General features: G+C 40.9%; 1 pseudogene; it reads left to right on the top strand.

Annotated features, from left to right (window-relative positions):
• The first annotated feature begins 6,086 nt into the window (after positions 1 to 6,086).
• LOC132648669 (ribitol-5-phosphate xylosyltransferase 1-like) lies at positions 6,087 to 16,999 on the top strand (annotated as a pseudogene).
• Positions 17,000 to 23,745: the final 6,746 nt, after the last annotated feature.

The raw sequence follows: 23,745 nt of genomic DNA, 5'->3' as shown, positions 1-23,745 counted from the left end.
AATAAGCAAACAAACAAACCCCGTACACTGCAGACAGAAAAATGACCCAGAACAGGGGAAGCCCATGGTTGCCATTCTCATTTCCTTGTTTTTCCGGGTGATAACTCTGTCTTCAGCTATTGCAGAACACCAGACACTTCTGTTTCTGCTGATCATCGCTGGCTTGTCCATCGAAAATGTCTTAACTAGATACAGAAATTTTGTTCTGGGTGCCAGTATACTGATGTTTATTAAATCCCAGTGTGAACAGGTTTTAGGCCCACCGAGAGCCCAATTACTGGAGAGACAGATGAAGGTAGCTTGGATATGGATTGCCACAAAAAGAAGAGGTTTATTCAGGCCAGTGAGTGATGGGGCTGCTTTGCAAGTCATCAGGGAACAGCCCCAAGAGACAAAGGCATGGGGTTTTTAAAGGAAAAAGCAAGGGAGGCGTGGGGGTTCCAAGCTTGGCAGTACAGGATTGGGTGAATGTGGTTATGGGGTAGTTGACTTTTAATATCATTGGTTTATTTTAGGCACCCACGTCCAGTCAGGCCTGCCCCCGACATCTGGTGGATATCTGATCTTGAAGATACACCCAGAATGTCCTGGATGGGGGAGCTGTGGCCATCCGGACCGGTTGCCAGGCGCCCTATCTCATACTGCAGGCCTGGACATTCTTCTGCAGCAGGGTGGGTCTTGTCCCCATTCACCCCCTTCTCCTTTTGTCTGTGTCCTTCTGCTTTCTGAAAAACTACCGGGAGAACTTAGTTTAATTAATATGGGGTATAGAATTCATAAAGAAACCTGTAAAGCTAGCCTGTTCCTTTCACAGATACGCACCACAGCGTCAAGGATTTGACTCAGGATACAACTTAAGTAGGGGATGGAAGTGATGGCGAACATTATATTTAAAGTTACTGTGCTTAAGAGAACTATCAAAGAAAAAGCGTGTCTAGCCTGTAAGTCCTACTTGTCCATGGACAGAGGGTGTCTCAGAATGCTAGGCGTTGTTCTTGTGATTGCCTGGTCTTGTTCATGGAGGAATCAGACAGTGTGTGGTCACTCCTGTGAACAAGCTTGCTTGCCCTTGACTGCACCTAGATGGAGGTGTCTGAGGACATGCAGGCAGGAAGTCTGCCAGTGTTCCTGCCTCTAGGTGCACAAGGCCAGGATGGACACAGTCTGTTGGCATGCCCGGCCTCACCCGCTGGGGCTCCTGCTCGACAGGACCTGCAAATCAGGACCCAACAGACACCTCGCTGCTCTTAGCTTGCTTTTGTCTGCTGTTTTGTTTGTTTGTTTGCTTGTTTATTTGTTTTTCACATCAAAGAAAAAATGATACAAATATCTTCCAATATTTTGCCCATTTTTTTCCACCAGGCATTGGTTTTTTTGTACTGAGACTACATTTTGCAATGTTCGTGTATATGACTCGCAAACATTTCCTTTCAATCTGCTGCTGTTGATATTTTTTTCAGAGATTTTTTTTTGGAGTCATATATGGAAACTTATCATCAATCCTCAAAGTAATGGAGATCCTTTTCTATGGTTTCTTTTAAACACTTTATAATAATTTTATGTTTAATCTACAGTCCTTTTCAAGGTAACTTTTCATAGGCTGCAAAAAGTGTAACTATTTTGCTCATGGATATCTAATTATTCCAACACCATTTCTTGAAAAAATTTACCTTTTCTTTATTGTTTTTGCACCAGTGTCAAAAACCAACTAACTGTTCACTTGCACATCGACATTAAGATGTTCTGTTGAATGCTTGGGCTCACTGACAACACAGTGCCTTGGTCACTGTGGCTTTATTCTGTCTGGAGTACTGTGCCTCCTCCATATTTCTTTCACTTTTCCAGACTGTTGTCATTCTTGTGCTTCCCTCATGTGCTTTTACTTGTCCGTGTTTCTAAAGCCTCAAGATTCATTATCTATTTGGATTTACTGAATTCCATCAATAATTTAGGGAATAATTGTTACCTCAAGCACATGTTCTCTGATGAATGCATGTGCTATATGTCCTCAGCAATTTGGGTCTTTCCTTTTCATTTTATTCTTATTGTATTTTATCATAAAGATTCTCCTGCATGCTTCTATGGACTTAAGTTAATTCCCATTTTTGGAACTATAGTAAGATGGAAACTTTATTTTCTTTGGCAACTCTACATTGCCAGGCTGTAGGAAAATGACATGCTGTTTTCCACAGTGGCTCTCTCTGAAAGTATTAGGGGAATGATTTGACATTGTGTCACATGAGGTACAGTTCAAAGAACCGGAAATGTTGTCACACTAGTAGAAGACCTGGGCAAACAAGACAAACTGTGTGAGCTAGGAGCGCCAAACATTGGCGACATTTTGGTAGGGATCAGAAGTGAAACTTCTCCTGCCCACTATGAAATTATAGAACTAACCCCTAAGTCTAGATGTTGATTAATAAGAGGGAAGTTTAGTCAGAAGCCCCAGAATACAGACATAGAAATCAAGCTGCATCACCAACCTGGGAGTTTTCAAACTGTTATCTTTTAAAGCAGGGAGTCAAAAATAAATAAACAGCTGACAGAGGAAGGTGAGTCCTGGTGCAGTGTGGTGTGAAAGTGAATTAGTGCTCAGAGATCCCAACTGTCCTACTCCTATTGTGTGAGAACACAGCACACAGATAAATATTGCTTCTAGAGTTCAAGGTTGGGCTTCTCCAGACATACACAGCCGAGCTGCAGTTAAGACTGAGTGCAGGGTAGCACAGCCCTCTTTGTTATGAAAGGAGCAGAAATTTTCATGGAAATGCTCTGCTAGTGCTAATTCTCATCTTGACCTGCCTGAGCGAGCTCAAGCCACGGACCGGCAAGAGATCACACAGGCCCCTACCTTTGCAAGTTTGATTCCAAAATGTCTTTCTTCTAGAATGGAGGCAAGGCCAGGCACATTTTGAGGTTCATCAAAACAAGATTAAACTGTTTTGTTTGTAATGAAATGAGTTGATTAGTTAAAAAAAAGAAAAAAAAGGAAAAAAAAAAGTTGTTTCTTTTTATTTATTCACTTTCCTGCCAATTGTAGCCAGCTTCCTACTCTCCTCCTGATCCCAACCCCTCACTCTTTCTCTTGACCCCCTCCCCTTCTCCCCTTCTCCTTAGAATGTGGGAGCCCCCACCATCACCAACCCACGCCAGCATATCAAGTCGCCCTATGGCCGCATGCATGCCCTATCAGCAGAACTGACAGTGCCACGTGCCCTTTGGCATCCACATCACTGTGGCAGTGTACACGTCTCCCAGAGCGAGGAACAGTGCTATTTGTCTGGGTTTAGCCCGGTGTGGCACGTGGAAGACATTAATACAGCCAACCATGATGAAGGAGGAGGTCACTGGAACATCAGAGAGCAGGAAGAGTAGGGAGGGGACAAGCCTCAGTGCACAGCTGATGGGGCCAACACAGAGAAATCTTTCTTTTTATCATCTTTATTCCATTTGTTCCCTCAGTTGGAGTGACCTAGAAATAGCTTGCTCATAAAAGATTAGCCACATTTACGCACACAGATCTCTTTAATAACAAACCCAGAATTCTCTTTGTAACATTCTGATTTTTTAACTCAGAACAAGCATCACAAATTCACTGACACATAAGCACCGAACTTCTATAATCTATTTTTTAAAGAATTTGTTAGACTAGATCAGAAACCTTAATACCATGGTCATATATTTTAAGAGTGTGCCTGCAGTGCCCTCTTCTGTTAACTATAGGTAAGTGCAGTTTCCCATCTGCCTTTTAGAAGAAAGTTATTTTGGCAAAAGTGTTCGACTGCAAAATTTTGCAAATTTTGGACAGTTTATTTCTACTGACTTCTTTTGTATTAATGACAGTTTACTCATTTTGTTCTACTGACTTCTTTTGTTGCTATGTTAAGAAGCTACAGCATGAAAGAAATGTATTACAAAGATTGAGTTCTTTTTCCAAAACCCGCAAGATTTATGATTTGTAATAATGTTTCTCCAGGTTGACTATGTTACCATCTCCCAGGCATGGTTCCTGTTTGTAGGATGACCTATGCTAGTCAATATTAACCGGTACCTGCTCATGGTAGCCGTCAGGCACACACAGGGGTCATCTACAAGACAGAGGTGGCCACACACTGCATTTTGACAAAACCAAGTTTCTGTTTGCTCTGCCACATTCCTAAAACAAGTGATGAGGATGTAGGGTGCTAAATAACTACTTGCTGACTGCACATGTGTTTAAGAACATTCTCCAGATTCCAACAGTTTTCTAAAGAGAGATGCAAGTTTGTTTTACTGGACATGAGCCATGAGACCAAAAAACAAAACAAAACAAAACTTAATCAAAGCAATTTTAGATGGCCACAGATCAGACCAAACAACAGGACAAGTACATAAGATTCTTCTGTGGGGATGGAAAAAATGTTAATAACTAATTAACATTGCTCTGGTACTAATAATAGGGGATTAATAACACCACGGGTACTGAAAAATAGAATGTATGGTATCATGAATTTTAGATGTTCTCTCGGTCAAAATACCAGTAGTTTTATAAAGAGGATAAGTAAAAACATTTTGTAATGTATGATTTAAATTTAGGCTAAAGAGCCTTTCTACTCTTATCAACATTTATAAAAGTTTTTGTGCTACTAAAACTGCCCAGGTTTCTCAGAAATCACAATAGAAAATAACAAAGTTCACATGAAAAAAAATAAAAAATGAAACAAAAAGATCCAATATGCATATAAATAAAGAGTTTAATGAAAGACATTAGAAGATCCAGGCTGGAGAAAAGGCTCAGTCAGTAAAGTGCTTGCAAAGAAGAACAAGGTCCAAAGGTCCCAGTTCTGTCCCAGGACACAGTAATCCCAGGGATGGAAAGGCAGAGGCAGGAAGATCCCCAAGGTCCCTTGGTATCTGTCCTGGCTAGTCTTTTGTTAACCTGAGCTAGAGTCATCTCAAAGGAGGGAGCTTCAATTGATCCATAAGATACAGCTGTAGGTCATGTTCTTCATTAGTGATTGATGAGGAAGGGCCCAGCCCATCCTGAATGGTGCCATCCCTGGGCTGATGGTCCTAGTTCTATAAGAAAGCAGGCTGAGCAAGCCATGAGGAGCAAGCCAGTAAGCAGCACCCCTCCATGGCCTCTGCATCAGCTCCTGCCTCCAGGTCCCTGCCTTGCTTGAGTTCCCGTCCTGACTTCCTTCAGTGATATGTAAGTCAAATAAACCTTTTCCTCCCTGACTTTCTTGTTGGTCACAGTGTTTCATTGTAGTAATAGCAGCCCTAACTAAGACAAGTTGGTACCAGGATTGTGGGGTGTTGCTGTGAGACTGAGCTGACGGTGATGTTTTGGGAGGTTTGCAGAAGGACTTAAAACTTTGGATGAAAAAACCATTGAGTGTTGACAGCTTAGTGGGCAGCTGGTGGAGCTTGGAAGATAAGGATGTTGAGAGCGGTGCTGACAATAGAGGCCTGGCTTGTCAAGGTTCAGAGGAAAGCAAAGACTCTGCTGGGCTATTTGTGTGAGGAATCTGTGGTGTCTGTACAGCTGGAGCTGAAGAATCAGCTGTGATTAACAAAAGGCCAGCACCGTTGAAGAGAAAGCTTTGTGTGACTGAGACAATCAGTGCTGGTCAGCCTCAGCTGAGGAACTAGCAGTGCTTAAGAGCCCAGCATCATTAACGTAAACCCTTCTGGAAAGTGTTTTCTCGGAGTCAACACACAGGTGCTGTGTTCCAGAGGTGGCCAAGGCTGTTGGCAACAGAACTTGGTAGTGTATGAGTCACCCAGGTGGTACTGGTTTTGAAGGCATGAAGGAGTGTGGAGATCAGCTGAGACTTGGCTCTGTGAGAAGCCAGGAGAGGCCACTGCTGAAGGTGCAGCCTCAGCAGCAGTTGAAGACCCAGGATTAAAGGGACCATGCAGAGAGCCTCTGAGAGGCTATTGGGGAAGTCCATCCCAGTTGCAGTGACATGAGATGACCACCAAGAAGAGCAACAGCAATGGAATAGAGCCTTCTGGAGCTTAGAAGACAAGCTGTGTGTGCTGCAGGGGGTGGGGCTGGAGAAGTGACCCAAGCCCCTTGGAGGAGCCCAGAAGATCATCTGCAAATATTAAAGAAACACACAAAAGAGAAACATGAACACAGTGTACAAATGTGGGGCAAAGCAGCCATTGGTAAGTCAGTGTAAGAGGAAAAGCATGGGAAGAGAGTGTAAAGAGTATCCTGTCCTGGTATGGAATTGGAATTTGCTAGATTGTGTATTTCCTTTAACCAAGTCAGTTTCAGGGAGTCTGTTCTTAAGGCAATGTAGGTTTTCTCTACTGTGTTCCTTGCTCTCTTCTGAGTCTTGTTCACTAAATGAACTGTGAGCATCTGAATTATTCTGCAGTCTGTTTCAGGCAATCTAAAGTAGACTTTGCTTATAAAAATAAAAATAAAGTTACTCTTCAGAGTTCTTCCAGCCACCCCCATTTCCCAGTTTCCAAGCCCCTTCCACATATAACTGTTTGTTACAGTGGCACCTCCCTTCCAGGTGTTCTACCTACATAGTACAGTTTGCTGAGGCTGCTGTAGCGAACTGCCAATGGAGCCATTGAGAACGTTTCAGCTTCTGCCTTCCTCAAGGTGGGAGTGTCTGTGTCTCTGGAAGGCTCTGCACCTCAGCAGCTAGGTCACATTGAGACACTCTGCTGTGTAAGACAATAGTCAAAGGATCTAGAGATTAGGGTATGACCTGGAGAAGCGGGGCATTATTTAGCCTGACACATTTGGATGTTTTATACAATGGCCCACATTTTCATACTGGTTGTTAGTGTGGCTTTAAGAGCATGGCATAATGGAAATGGACCAAAGAATATCTTTCAAAATAACTGACAAGGGGTTCTCAGAGGTTGTAGGCCTGCATATTAATGTTACCTCATGTAACAAAACAAAGCATCATGGTTGCCCTTAGGAGACAGGATGAAGTGTCTGTCAGCTTGCAGAGGATGTCTGAGCAAATGGGGAGGTGATATCTATCCCCTTGACACACTGAATGCTTTGGTGTACTTGTAGCTTCAGCGCAAGACAATTAGTCTCTCCAGTCACGATATTAAATTAATTCTAATAATGATGCTATTTTAGTTTATAATATACATTTTGCTTCAGAATATGATGGGTAGCCAGGGTTCAGGAACATTTGGGGTTCCTCGGTATAAGTACAATGTCCTGTCATCTTTACAACTACAGCCACTGAAGTCTGCCCCGCATACAGTAAGCTGCCACACATGATCGAGGATTGTCTCGGTCACTGCCTGCAACCGACCATGGAGAGAAACGTCTCAGCTCAGAGTAAAAAGAGAAAAGAATAAAACATACATTTTCCTAACATTCTAAAATGGATGAGACAGCAGATGTGTCTGGTTTTGTTCTTTGACTACCAGGTTTGTATCTGTGGGAACATGTTTTCGAAGGCACTCTTGATCCCCCTGACATGACTGCGCAATGGAGGGAGGGACAGTTGATTGTAGGAAGAACACAGTACAGGTACAGATAGACAACACTGACCTTGCCTGCCGCGTGACACCTCATGGACCTACTGGAGGGAATATACTCTCATAAGTATGCTCTATATTTTATCATATAGTATGCACAGTATATTTATACTTCTATAAACCTATTTTATATTTTTATGCTTCAGCTTGGGAAGAAAACAGAAATCAATCCTGGGAATGAATAAATAAATGAATAGGTCCTGCTTATACTTTAGTAAACGTTTGCTTATTGAATTAGACATTTCAAGGTAATTTTGGAGGGAAAGCTGGAGACCTGCCTCAGTGGCAGATGAGTTGCCTGGCATGTGCCAGGCCCCGGGGTCAGTCCCCAGTGCAGAGAAGAGAGAAACTAAAAGTCTGTAAATAAATCCTGGGGAGTCTTATTTCTGTTTTGGTTTTAGCTGATGATATGGAAAACTTCATGTTCCGCATTTCATACACTTTACTGGTAAATGAACACAATGTTCTATGCCTTAGAGGACGAAAGTAAACATTACTTTCATGATTTTCTTTTCGTTCATAGTTAGGTTAACCTGGAAATACTCAGAGTCCAACTGTTACTTATTAAAACATTTTTATGTCATATCTACTATGATTTACGTAATTATGTAGGCTCCTTTTTTTTCCAAAATTCAAAACTGTTTCTGTTTTGATTTTTAGATTCTAAAAAACCAGTGCAATGCCAAGACTTTTAAGGATTTTACTTTTATTTAACTTACATATCACTGTATAATTCCTTAATTTTCAAATAGAATTAAGGTGATTTTAATTAGAAAAAACATAGTTTTATCATGAAGGTACTGTTTCCAGTTGGCTTTTAACGGAAATAAATATTAGTTGTTTTTACATGTTTACTTCATTTTTGTTATTGTTGTTGTTTCAAGACAGTGTTTTTCTGTGTAGCCTTGGCTGCCCTGGACTTGCTTTGTAGACCAGGCTGGCCTCAAACTCACAACGATCTACCTGCCTCTGCCTCCTCAGTTTTGGGATTACAGGTGTACATCACTGAACCCGGCTTGTCCCGGTTTGTCTTCAATTAAATATTTTATATAATGTTAGTACATGAGGACATGAATACATGTTAGATCATGAATACATGATCCAGTCCAACCTGCATTCCCTCCCCTCCAGTTCCTTCTCTGTACAACCCACCACTTCTCCCTTCAACCTTATGTTCACATGTGTGCCCACATACACACCTCGGCAGCCTGCAGCTATCAGCTGGTTTTGAGAACAGGTTTATGTGGAAGCTCATTGATTAGGCTAGGCTGTCTGGACAGTGAGCACCAGGGATCTGCCTCTCCATCACGACATCAGCCTTTCATCTTAGTTCAAGAATTGTCCTTAGGTCCTCATGCTCACGGCACAAGCACTTTGCCAACCCAGCTAGCTCCCGAGCCTGTCATTGCTGACTCTCTCAAAGGAATCATGCATGCAGTGTAAACAAGTATTTAGCCTCATTGTTCTAATCTCATTGTAGGTTGTGTGTATACTCCTAAACTTCACACTAGTTAGATTTCACTGCTTGAAAGAGTAAGTGGATCTTAGTGGCTTGAAGGCTGTCATAGAATGTGCAACACCTTGGGTTCAATGGCCAGTACAAAAAAAAAAAAAGTGAATGTCTATTGCATGCATAAATTGCTTTCTGTGTTTATAGTTGAGCAGTGAACATGTCAGTGGACTAACATTGCAGAGACGTTTCTGGAATTCAACTAGTCTATAGAATGGAATATGTGAGACTCTCATTTCTTCCCTGAAGGCACAGTCATGCGTGTCATCCTTAAGCGTATAATTACTTGGTATTACCACAGTGATAGAAAACATTGTTAACTACCACGAAGAAAGTCTAAGCCCAGTTTTCCTTTCTGAGGTTTGTACGCAAGATTTTACAATCATGGAAGAAACCTTGTTCTTTCCTATAGAGAACTTTGTAGTCAAGTTCTGTGACAGACTTTTAAAATACCTTATTAAAAAATGAAAAGTAGTAGATAATGTATGCAAAGTGAATGAAGTCTCAAGGAATCGCAAGTTGTAGTCTCAGTGAAGTTACACTGATGCTAACTTAAGTGAGTTTCAAAACTCTACTGTTTGCACAGTTACTTCGACTGAAATGATTCCTCTGGGCTCGCTATATGGAAGTGCTTACTCTGAAGATATTTTTCAGTTGAAGCAAGCGGTAGAAAAATATATTGAACATTGTAAGTTCTGATGCTTACACATATGCTGAGTAACCCACAAGAGCAAATTAGAATTCTGTACATGATTATTTTCAGTTAATGGATTTTCAGTAATAACCTTAGATAATTAGAACACAAAGAACACAACACTCATTCTGTACATTATACTACTCATACACAAGCCTTATTTTTATAATGTTAGTGTATAGTAGGAAATTTTCGTGTTTTAAACTAAGGGTTGGAAATACAGCTCAGTTGGTAGAACTCTCACTGAACATGCGCACATCTGGCCTTGGTTCCCAGCGCCACATGGACAGGGAGTGGGGCGCACATTCTTATTCCTAGCACACCGAGAGTGAGGGCATCTGTAATTCTCTCCCTTAACTAGATGCGCAGGCATCTTTACCCCTTCTCTCTCGAGCCTTCCCTCACCCTGAGCTCTCTAGGAGGTGATCTCCCTACTCCAGGATGTTCTGCGCATTCCATCCTTCTCTTCTCAGACCATGTTCTGTCAGGTGATGCCTCTCTCTCCTTCATTTTCCTCCCCCACTACATTCTGTTGATCCTCATCTGGAATTTCAGAATGGTTGTCCCCACTCACTGTTTTCACTTCCCAACTGCTCATTCCCTTGCACTTTGACTCCCAAAGTTCAGAACACTTCGGCGGCAGTGATTGCTTGGGGCAGCAGATGACAGTGTGAGTTTTGGAGCATGTCTATTCCTTTTATGAAGACTCTTAAAAATATATTGCAAAGAAGAAAATACAACATTCTCCAACTTGCTAACCACTTAAACTTAATATATCTTAGCTGTCAGGAATTCTCTATGTTTAACTTTCCTCCTAACAGAATAGTTTCCAATAAAACCTTTTCTTTGTTTCTTACTCTTTTTATTCTTCACTAAAGAATTGCTATTAGGAATTTAATGTATAATCTCACTCAGATTTTTATATTTCTACTGATGGAAGATATATAAGTATTTTTCAATACTTATTTTTATGTACTTTCATATTTACATAAAATTATCCTTTAAGGGCTGGTAAGATGACTTGCCAGGTAAAAGTGGTTGCCCTTAACTCAGACAACCTGAATTCAACCCCAAGGTCTGCATGGTGGAAGGAGAGAACCAACTCCTCCAAGTTGTCCTCTGGCTGTCACAAGCACGCCTTGGCACGCATGCACATAAATCCTTTTAATTATGCTCAGAATCTCCTGAAGCTTGATGCATTCCTTTACATTGTATCTTAATGCCTTGCCTTCAGTGAAGAAATGAGAGTCCACTCTCATATACTAGCTGAATTTCTACATCCAAAGCTTTCTATTATTCTGTCCCACTTGCTCAGAAGAACTTGCATTATACAAATTGCACTTCCAACAAGAATATTAATTAAATCTTATTCTAGATTTTATATAAAACGATTGAAATTTCCTTTGTTCAGTTTTGTTTATCTCTTGCTTGTGGTGTGTTGTTTTCAACAGCTTCATCACTGGCCCGGGTGTGGTTCCAGGGTACTTCTCCATAGACGTGGACAATGTGGTCCTTGTTTTAAATGGAAGAGAAAAAGCAAAGATCTTCCATGCCACCCAGTGATTACTTTATGCACAGAATTTAATGCAAACCCAGAAACTGCAGCATCTGGCTGTTGTCTTGCTTGGAAATGAATACTGTGACAATGACTGGATAATGCAGTTCCTCAAAAGAAATGGAGGCTTTGTGGACCTACTTTTCATAACATACGATAGCCCTTGGATTAATGGCGCAGATGTTTTCCAGTGGCCTTTAGGTGTAGCAACGTAAGTACAAGATAAGAAAGGCATCCCTCGGGTGTTCTAAAGAGAACGGGGAAGATGGTGTTTTATTTTATTTTATTTTTAAACTCATAATGTGAATTTGAATTTATTTGGAATTTGCAAATTTGTTTGTAGATTTTATACAGACTTAGATAATTAGTAATGTGCTTGACAATTTGGCATAATAGAATTTATGACTTTAGCCTCCCCATGTGCTATTAAGCAGAAATCCAAATCTAGTCAGTTATCTTTTCCTCTGATACACTGTTATATTTGATTATGAAATATTTGCATATTTGAAAGAAAGTGGTAGATTTAATGCATCACACATGAAGATGGTGTTTTAAATGGCAGTAGGTTCACTGGTGATGAAGCAGGCCTATCTTTCCTACCATCAAAAAGAGTGGCCTAGAGCCTCAGTGGCAATAGTAACTACTTTGTTGTATTTTACCATCTTCTGAGGAGAAATGAAGAGTACTTGTTTGTTCTAAAAATGGATATAGGATAAAAATTTAAGCTTAATAGTGCCCTGAAGAGAGGTTTAGCAGAGAATGAACAAAGACAAAGCCATAATTCTAGTTTAAACAAATACTGTTGTGGCAATATTTTTATATACTGTATAGACTTCCCTTGGGTTTGTGATTGGCTGACTTGATGTTAATCTCAACTGTAAAAGCAGAGGTTAATTAAATGATAGTTTAGGATCCTCAATATATAATCATCCTCCAGTTTAAAAAAAATGGAAAACATTTTTTAAACTTTCTGTGGATAGATTTTTAATAGTAAGAGATAGGCTCTCAGTAGTATATAAACTTTCTGAGGTCAGGAGTTTTCTTCCCAGATTTAAAATAGTTCTGTAGAAATGGGCTATAGAGGTGGCTGGGGCAGTTAAGAACAATTACTGCTCATATAGGAAACTCAGATTCAGTTCTAAGCACCCACATGCTGTGTGTCTCATAGCCATGTGTGATTACAGTTCCAAGGCTCTGAATCCCTGTTCTGAACTCTGTGGGTGCTTGGCTACACATGGAGACAAGCAGGCACACAAATATACTAATATACACATAAATTTAAAAAAAGTAAATTTTAAAATAATGCTTATACACAGTAGGTACTCACATATTTGTTGAGGAAATGAATCATCTCACTGATAGAATTAAATCTGACATTCGTTATTATGTCACTGGTTACCACCATGTCTGAATTCAGACTGCTTTAGCTGTACAGATGTCACTAGAGAAATGCCAGGGACAGGTATTCCCACCCCTATGTGGACAACATTCCAGGCGAACAGGTTTAGGCTGGGACCAGCCTTAAAATTTCAAAAACTTTGTAAGTACACCCAACCTTCAGAAAAATCTATTTATTGAAAAGAGCCTGTATTTGTAGAAATGTTTATACTTTTTCCACATTGTAAGACATCACCTACTCGCCTAATAGAAGACAGAAGCATAGTCATTTTGGTGTTGCCAACCTCACCCTGTTCCCGATGAGGAGACATTGGGTAGCATCCGGAAACCTTTTGGTTGTCTCAACTGAAGAGGGGGAATTATAACAACTGGTGTCAAGGGGGTAGAGCCCAGGAATGTTATTAAACATGGTGCAGTGTATGGCAGTCTTTAAAACAAAAAGTTATTTGACCCAAAATGCCATAATAATCTTGTGTACAGGATAGACTACAGGCACACATTTATATGCAAACCAGTGCCCATGGAATGAGCCCCCTCTATAGAATAACAGGTTTGTTGTAAGCAGTGATTAATATATCTTCTAGTAAACTGCTGATAGTCCTAACATCTGTATAACCAAATCACCACATAGAGACTGGCTTTATTTAGTTAACCTAGAACACAGTGCTGGGCAATAATTACTCCATCCTAAACATCCAAGCCCTCATAGTTTCCTAACATTTAGATTTCCCATGTTATACTTGCTTTTTGTGAAATATTATGTCCAGGCCATCTCCACGTAGTTCCAAGATCTCTCCTCCAGCTCTCTCTCCTAGCTCTCCTCTCCTCCCACTGCCCTCTGGCTCCTCCCCTCTTTCCTGTCCTCTGGCTCCTTTCAGCTCAATATTGTGTCTAATTTCTTTATTTTGGGATGTTTGCACTCAGTTGAGACAGGATGCTTAAAATAAGTATCACAAGGCAATATCCAGATTGAAACCAGACAGATGGGGGGGGGGGGGGAATCAGCATTTGAATGAACAAGGGTAAGGTGTATACATTTCAAAAGAATGTTATACCAACACAGGTTTTATTCATTGTTTTATTCTTTGGAATTTTTTTGAAATTAACTCTTCAGAGATCATGATTATAACAGTATATTTTCTTTTTAGTGGACAAATAGGACTGTTTATGTCTATGGTGTACAATGTGCTTAGAAATCATTGTCCTTAACAGATGGCTTAACAAGCCAAGCTGAGGGGCATCCTACCATATAGTAATTCATTACTTGCTTTTATAGATACAGAAAGTTTCCCGTGGTTGAAGCCAGCTGGTTGATGCTGCATGATGAGAGGCCCTACATATGTAATTTTTTAGGAACTGTCTATGAAAACTCATCAAGACAAGCACTGATGAACATTTTGAAACAAGATGGAAGTGATAAACTTTGTTGGGTTTCTGCAAGAGAGCAGTAAGTTCAATGTTTGCATGGTTCCTTCCTGTTGCTCTCCAATCCAAATGTCACCTTGTGTACAAATAGGTTTCCAGAGAAACAGTGGTAACTGCTTATTCCAGCCTCCTGTCTAAAGGTACAGTAGTAACTAAAACGTAGGAAACTGGCTTTTCTCCAGTCTTTCCCATTATAATCAGGAAGCAAGTATTGATGGAGTAATGAAAGTCATTTTGCAATAATTTCTTTTGCTATTAAATAAACACATGGAGTATAAAGCTGAGTGGCCAGGGAATGGATGCCTAAAACATATGCTTCTAGATCTAGAAATTTATTTTTTAATTGTGACAGAAATTGCCTTCTAGATGGATATCAATAATTACTAAGAATTTAATACAATTACTGTTAATGTAATTGTATTAAATTCATTTACTCTGAGTTACCAAACAACTGCCAAATGACAAAAACCATCTTACTCATAATAACAGTGAAAACAAAACAAAAACAGTGCCCTCATAGCACTTGTTGGAGGAGACAAGTAAAACAGTGTGTGTCAGGAGATGGTAATGACGTGTGAGAAGAGAATTAAAGACAAGAAGGCCACAGAGAGGACTGAGGTGGAGGGTAGAACATTTGTTTTCAGGTAGCGAAGGAGAGCACCAGGTGGAGGGCTATATTATATACAGGCCTGAAGAGGGCACAAGAGTCAGCAGGGTCCATTTAGAGAGGGGAGCCAAGGCAAAGGACATAAGGCAGGGGGGTGCTTACACAGCAGCTGAAGGGCTGGTGAGTGAGAGGTGGTATGAGAGAGCAAAGTCTTACTGGAGGACAAGCACTAATAAAATGGTTCTGGTTGAGCTGAGCTAGAGGTCAGGTAGTACCCTCTGTGCTCCTGCTGCTTCTAGACCATTCTGTCCTTCTGCACCCGGAACCCCAGTTCTCAGTCTCATGCCAGTGTGTATAACTGGAACTCTGTAGCCCTGAGCCTTCACCTTCACCTTACCTCCCTGATTCCTTAAAGACTGGAGCTCCATTGCCCCTCTGGCTGACACCAGTCTTGTCTGAATTCTTGGTGACTTCTAAGTCTAGCCAATCCTTCTATCACCTTGGTATAAGGTTTCTTTCCTTTCTCCCCTTCATAGATCATAGGCTTCGATCAGCCATTTCCTGTTATGGTCATTTCCTAAATGACCACTTGCATTTCACATACCACAAGGTTTCTCCATGACCTGGAATTCTAGCATTTCTGTTGGTAATCATCCTATCTTGCCATTCCAACTCATTCTCTGTAATGGGACTCCACAGTTCAGCTGGAATTTACAACATGGTTTTTACTATGCCCAGATTGTTCTTCCTGTCCCTGTATCAACTTCTGAATTACACAGCTTAAATTCTACAGTCAACCAGCCCTGCATATATGTTCCCCTTTCTAATTCCCCCATCTAGCAAGCCCTACCTGTCTAGTCTCCCCTTCTGCCCACCCCATAGCCATACTCACGCAGCTGTGCATAAGTTTAGACAGTCTGAAAGCTGAAGAACCCATCACTCCTATATTTCCTAAAGTATTCCCCCTTCGTCCTCAAAGACTGCTTTATACCTTCTGTCCTAACCTCTTGACACCTCCTCAGTCTCCCTTTAGAGATTGGAGCTTATTTCACTAAGAGAATACGAATAGAAAAGAATGCCAGGCTCAGCTTCTGCATGTATGTGGCCTATATATTCATTCCATTCTCAAGACCACAGCCAGATTGATTGTTAAAATGTTTATTGCTTATGTCGTTCCCTCTTCAGAACACTACAGTTGAGTCTTCTGTAAGCAGACTTTATGGTTTTTGACTGCTCACCTAAGTTCCCCTACTTCCACCTTGCTGGCCTCCCTACCAGTTCTTGGGGCTTCAGACTTTCTAGAAAATGTCCTGACTTAACTCAAAGACCTAATGCCCACCACTGGATAAAGCACAGCTGCATCAGAGTAAGACAAGAGGACACAGCACTCCAGAAATACGATTGAATGAATACTACCCATTCGAAGATTGATCACTGGATATTTTTAAATATAAAGTAATAAAATGTTCAGATTATTTCCAAATGTTCAAAACAAAAAAAAAAAAAACTTTTTTTAGGTAGTCTTACGTAGCACAGGCTGGCCTCAAACTCGGTATTTAGCCCAGGATGATGTTAAACTCCTGATTCTTCCTATGCCTCCCAACTTGTAGAATTAGGGAATTATATACCCAGTTTATGGATAGATGATGATCAATACTAGGTCTGAGTTCTAGCAGCTGGGCTATACCCACACCCCCAAACCTTAAAGAAGTTTTAAGAAATGTGTTTGGCCCAACATTTTCAATGCCTCTCATATTTATCATCTCTCTGATGTGTTCACATTTTTGATAAATGACATTAAAAGATTTGCTTCAAAAAAGATGCCATAGGAAAGTAAAACCTTACAGGGATTTCCTTGTTGTTTGTTTAATTTCCTAGGTGGTAGCCTCAGGAGACAAATGAAAGTCTTAAGAATTACCAAGATGCTTTGCTTCAGAGTGACCTCACTTTGTGTCCTGTAGGAGTGAACACAGAGTGTTACAGAATATATGAGGCCTGCTCGTTTGGCTCCATTCCTGTGGTAGAAGATGTGATGACAGCTGGCCACTGTGGAAACATGTCCAGTCACCACAGCGCTCCTCTGCAGTTACTCAAGGCCATGGGTGCCCCCTTTATCTTCATCAAGGACTGGAAGGAGCTTCCTGCCATTTTAGAAAAGGAGAAGACTAACTTTACAAGAAAAGATTCAAAGAAGAAAAATGTTACTTCACTGGTACCAACACTTCAAAACAGAACTAAAGAGGAAATTTACTAATATTTTAGAAAGCTCATTTTTTAATCAATAATAAAGGTTAATCATACCTAGCTGTAAGTGTGTGTTCCTAAGAGTGAATATGTATAGCACTTGATAAGGCGGCTCCATCAACTCAGTTTCACAGAAGGGACCAAATGTTCTCCTTTTTGGCTACTGCTGTATACAAGATCAAAGAAATGGCGATATTTTACTGAGGCTGACCTGGCAAGATCCTTAAGTGGTTAAAGGTGCTTACTGCCAAGGCTGATGAGCTAAGTTCAGTCCCCCAGAAACTACACGGTAGGGGAGAAGTGAGTCTCATGGGCTGTCATGTGACCGCCCAACAGCATGCACACACAAACACATCAAATAGGTGGATAGATAGATTGGTGGATGGATGGATAGGTAGACAGGTGACTCAGGTTCAATTCTACCGAGATCAAGAAGCCAGCATTTACTGACCGTGCTCAATGACTTTAACCCACTTTAGGGGCTGGAGTGCTGGCTCAGTGTTTGAAAGTGCTCACTATCCTTGCATATAGCCTGAGTTCAGTGCCCAGCATGCATGGCAAACACTCAGCCATCTGTAAGTATTGCTCAGTAGGTCCTGACATGTTCTTCTGTCTTCCATGCACACAAGTGCATATGACACATAAAATAAAGAACTAACTGATAGAGTACTATTTACTAGGGCTGACATCTGGTCATGTCAGTAGCAGGATATATGCTGAACAATGGCTGCAAGGTTAGATAGCATCAATGAACTTAATGGCTCTTCTATACAACATGGAAATTATTTTAATATAATTGAAAGGTGCCTGAGTGGGTGTTACGTGCTTTCACAAACTGTATCAACTCTGAGGTGATTTGTATGTGAATTAGCAAGTTGTGGCTAGTACACAATGTATACAGTCCCAAAACATTGCACTTGATAACACGTTCTATTTTATGTACCGATATTAGAAATTGCAAACTTTAGGGAAACAGCATTATATGTTAAAACACTGGTTATTGCAGTCAGAAAAAAAAAAACATTAAAAACTTCAGTTTCCATGAGGATTTTTCTCAAGCCAACTAACTGGTCATACTCTCTTCTCAGAATGAAAAGCATCTGTGTCCTTAACATAGTAACAAGACAGCCGGCAAGAACAAGTTTGGAAAGTTTATTTTGGCTCATAGTTTCTGACATCTGCAGGGTACCAAGGCCAGAAAGGAGGCAAGAATAGATGAATCCAGGCTAGCAGAACTGTCAGGCATCAACTATTTGCATCATGGCTGACCAGGTAGAAGAACGCCAGACTACAGAGAGGTGTGTAAAAATCTCACAGGACCTGCTTTGCCAGCCAGTCCCCTTCTAATGGCTCCACAGCCTTTAGAACAGACTCCATGCTGTGACTAGAGTTCAGGACACTGAGTGTTCATCCTAGGAAGATGGCAGGATAGTGTAAGCATGGAAGGTTAGGAGCCAACAGTTGTCAACTTGGCAATACCTGAGACGCCAGGTCATGTTCCTGGAGCTGTTAGCTTACTGCTGCTTGCTGTCTTACAGAAGATGGTTTGATGACACTATCTTAGCTGGTGATTGCTGTGTGTCCCATCAGTCCAGCAGCCAATTACCTTGGATCTCAGGCTGAAAAAAGAAAGAAAGGATTTTCAGTGTTTATCTGTAAGAGTGTCAGGTCTATCCCTTTTTGCAGAATTGAATTTGTGATAAAAGGAGGGAAACAGGCAAAATAGATGCTTTGGGGGAGCTTGAGGAAATTTAAAAGGTGATCTAAAATCTTTTACGACGGGTTCTGCTGAAATCATGCTAAAAGTTCAATAGTACTATTATTCACTGAAATACCTTTCAAAACTTGTCCAGACCAACAGATACAGCTGTGTTCAGTCAACATAAAACAGATACACTGAACTGGATAGGAGAAAGAGCAGGCAACAGCTCTGTACTTAACTGGCACAGGAGATGAATTTCTGAACAGAACACCAATCTCACAGGCACTAGGATAAATGGAACCTCAAGGAACTGTAAACCTTCTGTAATACAAAGGACACTGTCAATTAAAGTAGCACCCTACACAATGCAAAAATATTTTTACCAACTCCACACCTGATGGAGGACTAATATCCAAACTATGTAAAGAACTCAAGAAACTGGATAACAAAAAAAAAAGCAAATAATCCAATTAAAAATGGAACGGGGGCTACAGGTTAGTCAAAAGATGGACACAGGCACTAAACCTCTTTGCAAAGGAACTTATTCTGGTCCCAGTTGACAATGTGACCAACTGCTTGAGCTCCAGCTACCAACTAGGTCTTCCTATATATATCAACTATACCCTTGAATTGTGGAATACATTATGAACTCTCTCCTTGCTTTGTCAAAACATTTTTTCATAGTAAACAAGAAAAGGAACTAATACGGAAAATCGGTAATGGGAGTTGGGCTGTTGTTACAATACCCTGACCATGTGATTCTTAATACTTTGGAAGTGAGTTGCAGAAGAAATGTGGAAGATTGGAGAACTTCAGGCAACAAAGGCAACAAAGCCCTTAAGTACTGTAATCAGAACTTGATGTAGGATGCTTGAATGACAGAAATGCTGATGGGTTATCCCCTAGCTATCTGCTCCCTAGGTTGTGTCAGAAAATCTTGAATGCATCATAAAAGTAGCAGTGGGAGCATAATCTTATAAAGTATGTTCTGGACATCTCTGGACTTTATAAAATAAAGACTTCATAATACCATTATAAATTATGCAATGAACAGAAAAGGTTGAACTATTACATGTAAAACTGATTATTATGAAACTGGAACTATTGAGGCTAAATACTAAATCACAGTGAGGATGTGAAGGGGAATAATACTCTTAATGAGTAACAAATTAATTTCAGTTTAATCTGTACCAAAAATGTTAAAGTAGCTTTAAGTTGAGTACCCTTTTTCGAATAAACAGTTTGGTACAGCACTTAAAACAAGGCTGAGACTTATATTTGAAGATACCAGTGTTGAAAATGTACATTTGGAAATACTTCATTCAACTTCCAAAAACACAGATCTCCGTACTTTCAGAAAACAAAGCTTTTTTATTTCTTTATCTATTTATTAAAATTTTAACAAAGAAGAAACTTCATTCAGATGCTAGCACCAGATACCCCCGGTGTGAAGACTGTGCCTGAGAGTGCTCTCAAGATGCAGTCCCAAGGTACAATAATCATGTGTTCCTAAAGGCTCACAGGCTGTGTCCATCCTGGCCTTGTGCACCTAGAGGCAGGAACACTGGCAGACTTCCTGCCTGCATATCCTCAGACAACTCCATCTAGGTGCAGTCAAAGGGCAAACAAGCTTATTCACAGGAGTGACCACACACTGTCTGTATCCTCCATGAACAAGACCAGGCAATCACAACAACAACCCCAAGCATTCTGAGACCTCCTCTGTCCTTGGACAAGTAGGACTTACAGGCTAGACATGCTTTTTGTTTGATAGTTCTCTTAAGCACAGTAACTTTAAACATAATGTTCACCATCACTTCCATCCCCCACTTAAGTTGTATCCTGAGTCAAGTTCTTGACCCTGTGGTGGTTACCTGTGAAAGGAACAGGCTAGCTTTACAGGTTTCTTTATGAATTCTGTACCCCATATTAATTAAACTAAGTTCTCCTGGTAGTTTTCCAGAAAGCAGAAGGACACAGACAAAAGGAGAAGTTGGTGAATGGGGACAAGACCCACCCTGCTGCAGAAGAATGTCCAGGCCTGCAGTATGAGATAGGGTGCCTGGCAACTGGTCCGGATGGCCACAGCTCCCCCATCCAGGACATTCTGGGTGTAACTTGAAGATCAGATATCCACCAGATGTCGGGGGCAGGCCTGACTGGACGTGGGTGCCTAAAAGGAACCAATGATATTAAAAGTCAACTACCCCATAACCCCATTCACCCAATCATGTACTGCCAAGCTTGCAACCCCCACGCCTCCCTTGCTTTTTCCTTTAAAAACCCCATGCCTTTGTCTCTCGGGGCTGTTCCCTGCTCACTTGCAAAGCAGCCCCATCACTCACTGGCCTGAATAAACCTCTTCTGTTTGCGGCAAAAAATCTCCAAGTTACCTTCATCTGTCTCTCTGGTAATTGGGCTCTCGGTGGGCCTAACATCTGTTCACATGGGGATTTAATAAACATCAGTATACTGGCACCCAGCCCAAAATTTCTGTATCTAGTTAAGACATTTATGATGCACAAGCCAGCGATGATCAGCAGAAGCAGAAGTGTCTGGTGTTCTGCAGTAGCTGAAGACAGAGTTATCACCCGGAAAATCAAGGAAATGAGAATGGCAACCATGGGCTTGCCCTGTTCTGGGTCATTTTTCTGTCTGCAGTGTACGGGGTTTGTTTGTTTGCTTGTTTTTGTTTTTGTTTTCCTGAGAGTACAGGAATCTCTAATGATTGCTGAGTGGTTTGCATAGAACAACATTTTCTCTTACAGCCACACAATCACATCCTTGTTCTGCACAGAGTATAGTAAGTGCTCTATCATGTTGCAAACCTGCTTCAGCTAATGGATCAACCTGCTGATGGATCTTGAACTAGTTGATTTTTACAGGTACCTTTTTATTTATTTATTTATTTATTTCAAACAAGGGAGCCTGGAGGTCAGTATGAGCTAGCCTGGTTTGTTGGGTAGGCACTCCAAGTAGCCATTTGTCTTCCTTGCCAGAGAGTTTCCTTTGGACTGAACTTTTTCAGTCTTTTTTTGAGGATAAGGGTGACATAGATGCTTTTGTAAATGGGCCTCAACTGAAATTAGGATGCCATTGTAGGGGCCCAGGAAGGCTGGAATGTTAATCAAAGCCTGGGAGGAGATTCTTTCAGGAAATGGGGCACTCATCAGAAGCATCTGGTTTCCTGATCAAGGTAAAAGACAGGAAGCAATCACAGCAGCTGGACTGGAGCACATCACCTAGCAAGCCCAGGCTCTCCACTTTTGTAGGACTGCCTGGGGCTTGGGTGTTGTAGATCACTTTTGGAGTGTTTTGTTGTCTGATTCTGGTTCCTGGGTGGTGACTGTCAGGTGAGTGGAAATCTGCTGAGACATATTCAGACTAGGGACAGAAGCTAAAGTTAAGGAACTTAAAGGAAACTCTTACATTTGGAGCACCCCCCAAACACACACACACACCTATTCCATCAGGAACAGGCAAAAGTTGGGGAATTTTAGTCTGTTGATTGGAGTTCAATTGACCTGTGACAGGTAGATAGATCCAAGTTGCAAACTCCGTGAGGCTCACATGAATTCTTTTAAGTTACAAAAGATGAACTTCTGGAGCCTTCTACTTTTAAGTCATAATAAAAGCTTGGGGATTTAAAAAAAAATGTTCTGGGGTTAAAAAAATCAACATTCTTTTCTTTGTCCAGAGGTCTGGACAGAGGTGGTTTTAACATGATGAGAAGTAATTTTAGGTATCAGAACTCCATTGATTACTATGTTAAAACTTTGAATTTTTGAAGTCTTGATATCACATATTTTTTTTTGTTTTGTTTTGGTTGTTCTGTTTGGTTTTTCAAGGCAGCCCTGGCTGCGATATTGAGCTTCTCCCAGGAGGAGGACAGGTCTTGGCTAAAGTGCCCTGTCTTCAGGTCAGAGGTTTGGAACGAGAGCAATCTCAGCATGCAGATGTATGAACAGGTTCCGGCTTACACTGTTGGATCTGGTCTCGGACATCTGCTTTCCAGTTCTCTCGGAAAACCTCACTACACCATGCAAGGAACAGCAGGCACAGGATCTTGAGAAGTATGTTCAAAAAACTCCAAACTTTATTAAATAAAAACTTTAATGAATAACAACACAAATGTAAGATTTACTGCTAATAAAAAATTAAAGTTTCCTGTATAAAAATAGATTATCATGTAGTTGGCAATATTCACACTAAATATATTAAGTCTATACCAATAGTGGGGCTAAGATGACAGAATATAAATATTAACATGACATATTAAATTTCAGCTTAATATATACAAAGAAAACATCTTAAAAATAGCTTGAGAATATATATATTTATATATATAATATATAAAAGATATTTTTATTTATATATAAATATTTGTTTATTTACATATATATAAATATATATATTTATTTTTTTGGAATAAACAGTTTAGTACAGCCCTCAGGAGGGTGAGGCTTCAAGGAGTCCCGGGTTTACAATGCACATCTAGCATTAGTTACTCCTCTTCGGAGAATAAAATAGGTGTCTTTACTTCCAGGCTGGGAAGTATCTTGAGATGCCTCCGGTGCGTTTCTTACTTCTCCTGGATTGCTCGGGTCCCGTGAACAGCAGCACACTGAGACACTTCTGTGGTAGCACACAATACCGGAAGCAACCGGAGATTCACTCAGAGACAGGCAACTGGTGGCCTTCCTTTCAGAAATAACTAATGCAAACAAGAAGTCGAGAACGAAAGGCCGAAAAGCACCGGAAGTCGTCCACTGCCAGTTAGCTAAAACTTGTGAACAAGAACAGCAAAATTCAATCCAGCATCGACCTCAGTCACAGATAAATCTTGAAAGCCACGTGCTTGTGAGCATGCACTGTGCAGGCCGGATAGTTTCTGACTTTCGGTGGGCACACGTGTCTTCTGTTGTTGTTGTTTCTGTCCCGACAGGGTTTGTCTGTGCAGCCATGGCTGTCCTGGCCGCAGTCTTTACACTCAGAACTTGTTCAAGGCTCTTCCACACCCAGTACCTGCAGTCCTTAGCCTCACCTGGGAAAGAGCTTGGAGCAGCTGCCTCGCAGTGACCGCCAGGGGGCGCTG

This window comes from Meriones unguiculatus, chromosome 17 (genome assembly GCF_030254825.1).
Source record: "Meriones unguiculatus strain TT.TT164.6M chromosome 17, Bangor_MerUng_6.1, whole genome shotgun sequence".
Lineage (NCBI taxonomy): Eukaryota > Metazoa > Chordata > Mammalia > Rodentia > Muridae > Meriones > Meriones unguiculatus.
Note: the sequence above shows the minus strand (reverse complement) of the source record. Positions and strands in the feature narration are given on the sequence as shown.